Genomic DNA, 11,395 nt, shown 5'->3' with positions numbered 1-11,395 from the left:
TTGGTAACCCACTATGTAATTTAGAACATTGACTTTGGATAGGTACTGCAAAGTCTTGTAGAATTTTTATCCGAATTCAGTCCTTTTGTCGTATTTCATGACCGGTTATGCTTTTGTTGATGTCGACTATATATTTTTTTTGTAAATACAGTATTAAGAGTATACAGTATTAATACAGTATTCAATATTATTGTATTAAGAGGTTCATTGACTATAATGAGAAATCATTTATATGACAAACATCAATATTAATCAGTCTTATATCTGTTATAATCCTTCAATATTTCAAGTGTATATATTTCTGCATCATTGGCAACCTTATTTTTTTTAGACAGACGTATTAATTTTTATAAAAAAAAATTGTTCTCTCTTTATTTCAAGATGGATACATTATACCGTGTGCGTTTTCAGTAACAATTACACAACAAGTAACAATTTCTAATAAATCATTGGAATCGCTCGTAATCATGGTGGAAGGAGGTAATCTATATATATAAAAGGCAAAGCCCTCACTGACTGACTGACTGACTGACTGACTGACTGACTGACTCACTCACTCACTCATCACTAATTCTCCCACTTCCCACTTACCTAGGAGGCTGAAATTTGGTACACTGATTCTTTAGGCATTAAATAGGACAACTAAGTGGTTTTTATTCTGATCGGACTCTCAGGCTCCGCCCCAGTGGTTCTAGAGTTTCCCATGTTAACCTAATGAGTACTCCATATTTAAATGGAATTAATGAATCTTAACAGCTGTTTCAATTAAACAAGTTGGTTCTGTTCTATGATGTTAAATAGCATTGAAGTTACAAGGATTACCAACAGAGTGCAGCACTATTATTTTTTTATTATTTTACAACAGCTAATTTTAAACCAAAAGTGAGTGAGCGTAGCGAACGAACTTCAACCCGGAGGCGAGTTAGCGTAGCGAACGAGCTAACCTGAAGGCAAGTGAGCGCAGCGAACGAGCTCCAACCGTAAAGGTGAGTGAGCGTAGCGAACGAACTTCAACCAGGACGTGTGAGCGCAGCGAACGAGCTCCAACCTAAAGGTGAGTGAGCGTAGCGAACGAACTTCAACCAGGTCGTGTGAGCGCAGCGAACGAGCTCCAACCTAAAGGTGAGTGAGCGTAGCGAACGAACTTCAACCAGGACGTGATTGAGCCATGCGAACGAGGTCACATATGAAGTTTTAACGGGGCAAAGCCCGCGGGTACAGCTAGTAGTTTATAAAATAAGAAAAAATAAATTGTAAACTTATAAACAAAATCTACATGTTGTACAGAAACATGCCCTTAAATGGATTCAGCAGTTAAATAATGCTAAAAAGAAGCGCGATTTTCTGCGTGTGATCTTCTGAACACACACAAGAACACAACTATTGGGTTATGTGTAGCTTTTAGAACAGATTACGTACATTGAGAACCAAGCGACATTCCAATTTCTCTTATGCTAGCATGCAGTTAATTACTAAAACTTTGCCACATAATCAAATTTTAAAGAATGGAGACCACTTTCCAAAGTAAATAAAACCTACTATGCAGTATTGATATGTTTCATAATATTTCTTCCATTTCAAGAACAAAATTTAATCATAAGTTTAATGGTAACTTTCCCTTGCTTTACATTGGGGAATGAGACGGAAATTATGATATAAACCTTTACTGTACTACTGCTACAAAAAATCAGTGTTGCTAATGATTATTTAACTAATTTAAAACATTTTATATAATCAATGGCATTCAAGAATAAGTAAACTTATTAAATAGATTTACAACACATTCTATCTGGTCTATATGTCAATCACATGTGTGGCAGTTTAAAGAAGTACTCTCTAGAAAACATTACAAAGCAAAATAATGTAAACATTAGTATTTTTTCTGATTACATGAAAATCAATCAATAAAAATTTTTTACTTATAAACTAACATGATAACTATAGTAGCCAGAGTTTTGGGATTTATTGTTGTTTGTTTTGGGAATGGGAATAAGGCAAAACGTCCCATACATAAAACCGTTACCTAAAGTTTTACGATGGGAATTAACGCTTAGTAGTGCATAAATAATGCCTACTTTGTTAAAGACAAATATTCTTACATTTTTTATATCTTAAAGTAGGACTCCTAAAGACGACGCCGAAATACCAGAGTGCATAATTTTAGAAAAAAGATTAATAAGCATGAATGAAAAATTAATTACGTTAAAGGTTACTAAGTGCAGTAGTTGTGATTCATTATCCACTCTTATTAAACGCTTGATTATTAAAAAAACATATAATAACCCATATAACAAAAGAAATAGTTATTTGTGCAACTAGTGAGCAAAGTGAGCAATTGACTCACTCGAGAGATACGGCTCGTGAGGAATGGTTTCTCGAGTGAGGCAATTGCACTTTGCACTCGAGTTGCACATTATATTTTTCCTACAGATACCATAAAACAAATAAATTGGTTAAGAAACTTAACATATTTTTACACTGAAGTGAACTTTTAATATGACATTTAATGATATAACAGTACAACAGTTGACCAGCTGATTTACAGCCAGTGCTGCCAACGTATTTCGCGCGCATACGACCTTGTCTGCATGTTACGCGCTCACTATTTCGTGCTTTCACGTTGCAAATATGGAGTGAGACAAAGTAATTAGAGTGAGATAATGTTAACATTGTCTCACTGATGAGCGAATTGGCCACTTTTCTTTCTCAAATCAGTGAGAGAACATGTACATTGTTAGGTAACTGTAGGAAAACGCGCTATATAGCACTATAGCTATGTAGCTATATAGATAGGTTAGAATATTTATTAATCAATGTGCATGTAAATTGAGTTTTGTTTCTTGTCTTGTTGATCTCTTAAAATGTTTATTTATATATTTATCTGTTTTCCTGTTAATATCTATTTATTGAATTATATAAATGCATATTTAATTATTAATTTAAGATTTAAGTATCGTAATCATTTTTGTAATGGTCTTTGCCGTTGGAATGTAAATAAAAAAAAAAATGAAATACAATAACTTGATTGTTAAATTGTTCCGATACGCATCGATTAACATCGGTGAAGCAATCAGCTGTTAGGCAATTGTTGAGCTACCTCGGCCTTCATTATGTTGTTAATTGTTGCAATATCTTGCAAAATCACAACAAATTACACTCTAATTATTGATCGTAGTACAACACGAAGTTAATCTTGAAGAAGTTAAACTTAAATAAGTAATGAAAACATTGCTTGAGTCGATTTTAATTTATTTATGTTATTTTGTTATTGCACTTTTAATTATAATTCTTGTACCATACACATGCATCCAATGATTCAATTTTCTGAATTCAAATCAAAATTGCTTCAGCAATTTGATACATGCCTACTCCTATTATTTGGTCAACAACCCTTTATAATGAGCAAGCGGTGGGTGAAATTATGATGTTATAGGGCAAATAACAAAAATTGTAATACATTTTGAACCGTAATTTTTACAGCATTGGAATTTGTACCATTGTTACGCGTTAGATGGACCTTAACGTACTCAATTTCAGCCAAAATCATTTGAGCCAATTCATTTTTCATCAAAAATCAATCGGTAAAAATGTAATCAAAAATAAAAATTTAAAGAAAATGCATTTAGTTACCCTGCTACCCATACCAAATGCTATCAAAATCAGACCACAGGTGTAGTCTATAGCTCTGTTACACATACACACATACAGATACAGACACACACAGACATCACTTCAAAAACCACTTTTGTGGGTTCAGAGGGACCTAAAACGAATATTTTCACAAAAAACTCAAACTGAAAAATGTTGTCGGAAAAAACATTTTCTCCATACTGTACTATGTATAGCGGGATGAAGTAAAACCAGTACATCTAACAAACCAACACTTTTTTAGATAGTTTTTGTATAAATACGAATAAATAATACGTTTCAAATATAAACTGAGCGCGGCACTTCTAATTGGGATTTTTTGTAGGTTTTAATACTTTTGTTGCATAATTCCAAAATATTTCTAAAAATATATATTTTGTTTCAAAACAGACCAAATCTTCATATTTATAACATTCCCATTCAGATTAAATTTACTACAACGAATGAACGCGAAGGTTGTATATGTTATTTCTGCAAACGGTGTTGTAGATGTAGGTAACTAATGGGAAGATTCGATTCACGTGTCCAACTGATTGGTTCTCGAATTCGACTCCTTTCTCATATTTTGTCTCTCCCTAATAGTAGAACAGTAAAACCAGCTTGTTCTGGCACAACAGCAGGTTACAATGGCTCACTGAAAACGTCAGTGAAATGCCAACCTGTCTAGTTCAAACTGGAATCGTCTGCCAGACCAATTATTTGAATCGACTATATTGAATGTTTACTTCTGAGGTTAGTGGAGTTTGCTAAATAAAATAGGCTAACTAACAAAAAAAGAAGGGGATATGGAAACAAAGTGGGAAATTACAATTACAGTGTGTAGTTCTTTACATCATCGTGTGTATAACATGACGCATAAAACGTCAAAGCGATAACGCATTACACCACATCCTGTCGTATTGATTAACTTAACATGAATAACTATAACTTGATCTTGTGTAAGTGATTGTATGATATCAGAGAAAAATTAACTCTAAGCTTAGCTCTTAGTGTCTTGACGCTTACACTTACCTTACTCATTACTTACCTTACTGTTAGTTTTCTTACTGTTACTTTCCTTACTGTTACTTACCTGACTTTCCTTACTCGTACTTTTCCTTACAGCTACTTGTCTTACTTTCCTTACTCGTACTTTTCCTTTTGGCTACTTGTCTTACTTTCATTTACTTGTACTTTTCCTTACGCTTACGGCTACTTGTCTTACTTTCCTTTAACTTTTCTTTCTCTTACTTACCTTACTGTTAATTTTCTTACGCTTACGTACTTTTCTTACTGTTACTTTTCCTTACTCATACCCTCATAACCCTTATGTCTTGTTGTTCCTTTCCTTACTGTTGGGTACTTTTCTAACTGGTACCGGTACTTATTTTACTTCAACTTCCCTCAATATTACTATTACTTTTCTTACATTTTCCTTACCTTTACTTTTCTTCCTCCCTTTAATGTACTCCCACTATTTATCTCTGTTCAGACATAAAGTAACAGATTTTTCTATACCAAATATAGTAGTGGTAGCAAAAGTTTAAAGGCTCAAAACTTTATCCGACAAATCAATACATTCTTTTTACTATACAAAATGAAAGCAGTGTTTTTAGATCCTGTAGACAACTGTGGCGTAGTAGGTCGACGACATAGTCAGTAACCTTGATACCAGTGATGTCATCGCTGATTTTATCTTCTTGAATAATACTTGATCAGCTGATCTGATGAAAAATTATACCTATTGACTTTGGATACTAAAAAGTAGATTTTTCGCCCTGTTTAAAGTTTAATTTGATTTGCTTTATTTTTGTGCTCACATATGTTTATCAAACATAGATATTCTCTGAACACATACATTATAAGCCTAAACTCTTGTAGGACACCAATATTGATGTTACAACCATTGATAAAAATTTAAGATTTTATATAGCCAATGATTAATCATTCTATGTTAGAACAGATTGTAAAGTATATAATAAAAAATCATCATTTTGTAAAGTAAGCTAAATACAAAGCTATACTCCAGTATAGCTTAAATTTGTGAATTTTAAAGGGCAACTACACAGAATATAAACGAGATTGTGAGATAAAATTTCATGATCGTAAAAATAAATCCTGTTTCTGACAGAGCTCGGATGAGTTCAGCCAAGGAGCGCCGGTGTGATGTAATACTTGGATTGCGTCATTACCTGAAATGGTTGAACCTCTTTGTCCGAAACTGTAGACAGGTTCAATCTCAGATTGTCAGTTTGTAAGGCTGAATCTTTACGTAATCTTGTAAAATTAAAATTTAATTTATCAGCTGTAGGATTTAATAGAACGAGTCGAATTCAATCGTGATCAGCTATTGCTGTATCTTCAATTTTACATAGTAAACTTATGATGCTACTATATTTGATATCTAAGTAAGTTATTGTGGATTAGATACCAATTTTATTTTACAGTAAATGTTTCCAATAATAGAGGACAGTATGCAATTTACAATAGGTATCATTTTACTTGGTTGTTATCATTGTACTTACTTACTTACTTACTTTGATACTTGTGTCCTTAATCCTTGACCGACAATGTCGGATAGATTGCGTCAGTGGCATATTAACATACTATTTACACATTAATTAAAAACTAATATTTACAGACCTCTTGCATAAAATACACTTAAAAATTTTTGTTTTTTGGCTGTGGCGGTTGTATTCCTAACCTACTGGAGTGCTGTTTTCAACTGACTTTTAGTGGCACCTCCTTCAATTCCTCTAATGAATAGAGGGGTCTATTTACCAGTTGGCCGTGCAGTACTGTCTTGAACTTCGCACTGTCCAGCTCTCTCACTTCTTTTGGCAGCGTATTAAAAATCTTAATAGCTGAGCGAGGGTAGCTCTTGATGGAGTGGCTAAGCCTACACCGCGGCAGATCAAGGTCTTGGGCCTTACGGGTGTTATGGCTATGTTGGTTTTCCCTCAATTCAAAACGGTGAAGGTTTTCTTTCAGGAGTAGCAGGCTGCTTAGGACATATTGGCTGTGCACTGTTAGTATTCCTAACCTCATGAAGAGAGGCCGGCAGTGTTCATCAATGTCTGAGGATGTTATGATTCTAACAGCCTTCTTCTGTAAGAGGAGAATGTCCTGAGCTTGTGGTGCGTGTCCCCACATTGCTATGCCATAGGTGACATGGCTATGGAAAAGTGCATAATACACATTTAGTAGATAGGTCGTTGAGATGACGTAACGAAGCTTTCTTAAAAGACACAGTACTCTCGAAAGTTTAGTACATACCTTATCTATATGTGTATTCCAACTTAGCCTGGGGTCCAGCCAAAACCCAAGAAGTTTCACGGCCTCATCTTTATGCAAATCAAGCTTCAGTTAAACTAAAGTTAAGCTAAAGTTAGCAACAAATCTTTTCATTTAATACAATACGGGGTTTCTCATAACACCCTATTTTCACCGGGCGGGCATTAATTGCGCCAACTGACCTGAGTCAGGTGGTCGGGTATTCCTGAATTGCGCCAACTACTCCAGGGAGCCACCCAATACGTTCATTAACTGCACCAAGTAGCGGCCCTCTTTGACTGTATAATTGAGCTAACATACTCAATTATAGGTTGGGTTTGGTTAGGTTAAGTTAGGTCGGATTAAGTTAGGTTGGATTAAGTTAGGTTAGGACACAGAAAACATACTACTATAACCGCGTACACAGTATTATGTTTTCTGTGGTTATGATGACATGTAAACATGGACATTCCTTCTGCCGGCAACTCCCCCCTACCTTGGATTTGGGTGCAACTAAGGAACAATTTTTGGGACCCTTTGAGGGCTTAGCGCAAATAAGGAACTCTTCTTTTCACCTGTCATACTATAGATTGTCATAACCGATTTCTACGTTTGAGGTGTCATTTGAAAGGTGTCTATCGGAGGGGCGAATGATAACTAAAAAGGCAATTTCCTCTAGGGATTACTACTGTACCAAGCGTTTTATTTATTTCTAGAGTTTGCTTTTAAAGATCCGATGACGCTGACCAACAAGGGACCCCCGTTGAACAAGGGGACTCATAATCAAATGGCGTTTCCGAGGTAAAATAATCCAGTGCAATACACATTTACCTTTTCAAGATTGAGGTTTTTGGAACCGTTACTAGGCGAATAGAGGTCGGCCAAGAAACACTTGGAGGAGAACAGTTGAAAAGGAGGCAGCTATAGAGGGAAAGACCTGGGGGGAGCTCAGAAGACTGGCGGGAGAAAGACAGGCCTGGAGACGTCTCGTGGACGCCCTATGTTCCGATCGGAACGACAGGAATTAAGTCAAGTAAGTCAACTAGGCGAATAGAACTAAAAATGTGCAATACGGGTAAATTAGTTAATTTTACATTTCTGATAAAGAGTGATTTGCCTACCTCAATTAGGTCAAAATTGTAAAAATGTAGTTTATTTCACACAAATTTTCATAAACTGTTTAGTCCCTTGTTTACAATCTGACTGTGGTTAAACACTCAACTGAAGAAACAGATAAATTACAATTCACACTTGAACCGTTGTAAAGAAAGATGGACAGCAAAACTCGATCCTTGAAAATGGACTATAGAAATAAATTAAACACGAGGGTGCAAAGCCCTATAGGAAATTGCCTTTTTAATTACCATTAGCAGGTGCTCTTGGTAATAAGCTTCAAAATGACACCTATATCGTAAAAATAGTGTAAGTAGGACGGTTGAAGAAGGGATGTCACAGAAAAGTATATAGATAGGTTGTAATCTATTCAACAGCTGTAATCTAATTGAGGTAGGTTGGTAGAGCCATTCCCCCGTCTGTGGTAAAACACCCTGACCGTTGGAGCTATACCATAAATCCAAATTATCAACTAATTCAATTTATTGTAAATTGGTTTCATTCACCTAATGACATAAACAAACGTACCTTTTGAAAACGTAAATTTATTCGTTTTCCTCATAAACAAGTTTTGAATCCTATTAAAATTAGCTATTTGCGCACGGCCCGTGCTAAATAATTGATATCTCATGATTATAAGTCTTCATGCAGTATCCAAAGTCAATGTTTAGACCTGAAGGTATACTTTGTGCAGTATCGGCCAATAGCCGAGCTGATGGATTATTAAGTATCTCGTGCCGCCCTTGTGGGGTTGGCCGCTTCCTCCTACCCTTATACATTAGATATATTTAGTGTCCACTTAGCCTAGTCCTTCCTGGTAATCAATTATGTATTAACTCTACCGTTAGTGCCATAGGTTCCGTCCATCACATTACTGTATGCGATCAAAATATGGTCGAATGCTAAGTAGCTCTGCGAACTGGGATGACCCCAGTTAAAAAAAAGTTAGTGCTTTGAAGCTAGCCTGTTTTATTTAGGTATGAAGATTCAAATAAGATGACCTTAGAAAGCTAAAAACATAGTTCATCTCACTCATTTATATTATTTTCAATGAATTTTCAGCTTAAAATACGCATCCATGTAAGCGATGCAATCTTAAAGTAATGATAATGATAAAACTAGTTGTTTTACCCGTGCTTTGAAAGGTGGAAAGGCCGAATTAAAAAGGTTTGTCCTTAAATTAGCGTTGATATAAGTGTTAATAAAGAATTATACAAGTTTTTAATTTCTCCCCAAATACATAGTACTCGTAGGCCTATATGGAGAAAGTATTATTTTCACCAAAACTTTCGAGTTTGGGTTTTGGGTAGATATAACCGTTTTGGGAGGATACATCCGTTTTTATGTTGATATATCCGTTTTAGGTGGAAATATCCGTTTTGGGTGGAAATATCCGTTTTGGGTGGATATATCCGTTTTGGGTGGATATATCCGTTTTTGGGCGTATCTATCTGTTTTTGGGGGATATATCCGTTTTGGGTGGATATATCCGTTTTCGGGTGGAAAAATCCATTTGGGTCTCCTGACTGTGTTGTAAAAAGGTGTTTTCGACATGACGTCTGTGTATGTGTGTACATGCTTGTAGAATTGCGTGCAGGTTGTTAAGATCTGACTCCCTCTTTCCAGTTTAATATTTAAGACAACAAACTGTCACGGAACCTTACCGAGTCACGACTAAAAACACGCAAAATCCCATCTCTTGGCGATAATCGGTGTGGAAAGAATTATTATTTTCAACAAAATTAATATTAAGGGGTTTTAAGTGCAGCTTCTTCCACATAATTCGTATACACCACTAAAAGTACTCTTTTCAATAAGATTAGTTTTAACTATATAATTTCGTTGGCTATAGCATTTATTGCCAAGTTTTGTTGGAGTAATCTCCTTGATAAAAGACTTGGACAACACGTAATCCAATTAAAAATCAATCTTCCAAGGATGGATCCATGGATCTAATATTCCATGTCCTCATTTCAGTATTTAACACAGGTTTATGACAGTAAGGACTCATATTTATTACACTGGCACAATAAATTGAGCTTTTTGTCATATACCTAATGAAAAAGGGTAAATTTATCTCTAATTAATTTCTTACAAAAACTTATGTTGTATAACCAAATGTTGAACATGGTCACATGGAAATAATGACAGTTCATTAATGATTTTCTCGTTAGAAAAGAAATTGCCTACGGTTCTATCCTAACCATTTTCACTCCTCTTCTATTATGTCCTAAATCAATGCAATTTTTTAAATCGTAACGACACAGGAAAGTTTAAGAGTTAAACTGAATGGGTTATAACACTAAAATCCCAACCGGAAATCTAATTATGGTTTTCAATGGAGAGTGGAATTATTGCATATAGTGTATATGCTTATCTTAAGCATAAATTAAAAACAGTAAGTTGTAGCTTCATATTCACGAATCCCAAAAAACCGCCGTGGACAATATCATTTCAGTTCCCGGGAAGTGCGGTTATGGTGAACCGCAGAAGATGGCCATAACCACGCCATAACTCAACCACAAAACCGCACTATCACCACCACCATCTGGCAGGCGAAGTTTTGTACCATGTAGCTTTTGAACATCAAATATGTATGTAAATTCAATTAGGTTCATTACTGTTGAAATACTTCATTTGACCTTGAATATTTGATTATTATGATTTAACATAATTTTTGTACTTTGTAAACCGAGAAACGCAGATTTCCATTGTATATTACAGACAAAGTATATAATCAGCCATTCTATACATTGCTTAACACGACGATACATAAGCCAAGTTATGAAAATTCTCTGTGCCTAGTCAAAATTGTGTACAATAAGCTGTTGTAGGACCTTTTAGACGTTTCTTTCCTTATTTAAACGTTTAGAATACAAAGACCGACGAACGCTTGATTGAGCTGTGTATTGTATGCATAATGTTACATCGGCCTAGAATCACAACCATGTTTGTAACAATGCAGTGATCTGAGGTCATTCTTTTACTGATTAGTAAACTCTATGTAAAACACAGAACAGCATAAACAGGACGACTTGGGAAGAATTATAGTCATTGAGGTGTTGGGGTTTATATGAGTAACTCATAACATAAGATTATTGAAAAAAGATGATTGAAGAATTTTGTTTGAATAGTGGAACATTAAAACTTTTTTAATAGTCATAAGGGCGCTTGGACTTAATTTATAAAACCTGTAGTTTGGGTACCTTTTTATTTTGAGTCTGTTTACTAGAATCAAGATTATATCAGCCACAGTATATGCGCAATATTGTGGCAATATATACCAAACTACTTGCTTCATTGCGTGCTGTAAATGTATTATTGCGCTGCCCCTGCCCAGACTTCAAGGCGCTTCTAGCGTATTTCATTGGATTGTACAATT

The sequence above is a fragment of the Macrosteles quadrilineatus genome, unplaced genomic scaffold (genome assembly GCF_028750875.1).
Source record: "Macrosteles quadrilineatus isolate MER2022 unplaced genomic scaffold, UCM_ALF_1.0 Scaffold_8__2_contigs__length_117827958, whole genome shotgun sequence".
NCBI lineage: Eukaryota > Metazoa > Arthropoda > Insecta > Hemiptera > Cicadellidae > Macrosteles > Macrosteles quadrilineatus.
The sequence above is the reverse complement of the archived record's forward strand: the minus strand, read 5'-3'. Positions refer to the sequence as shown.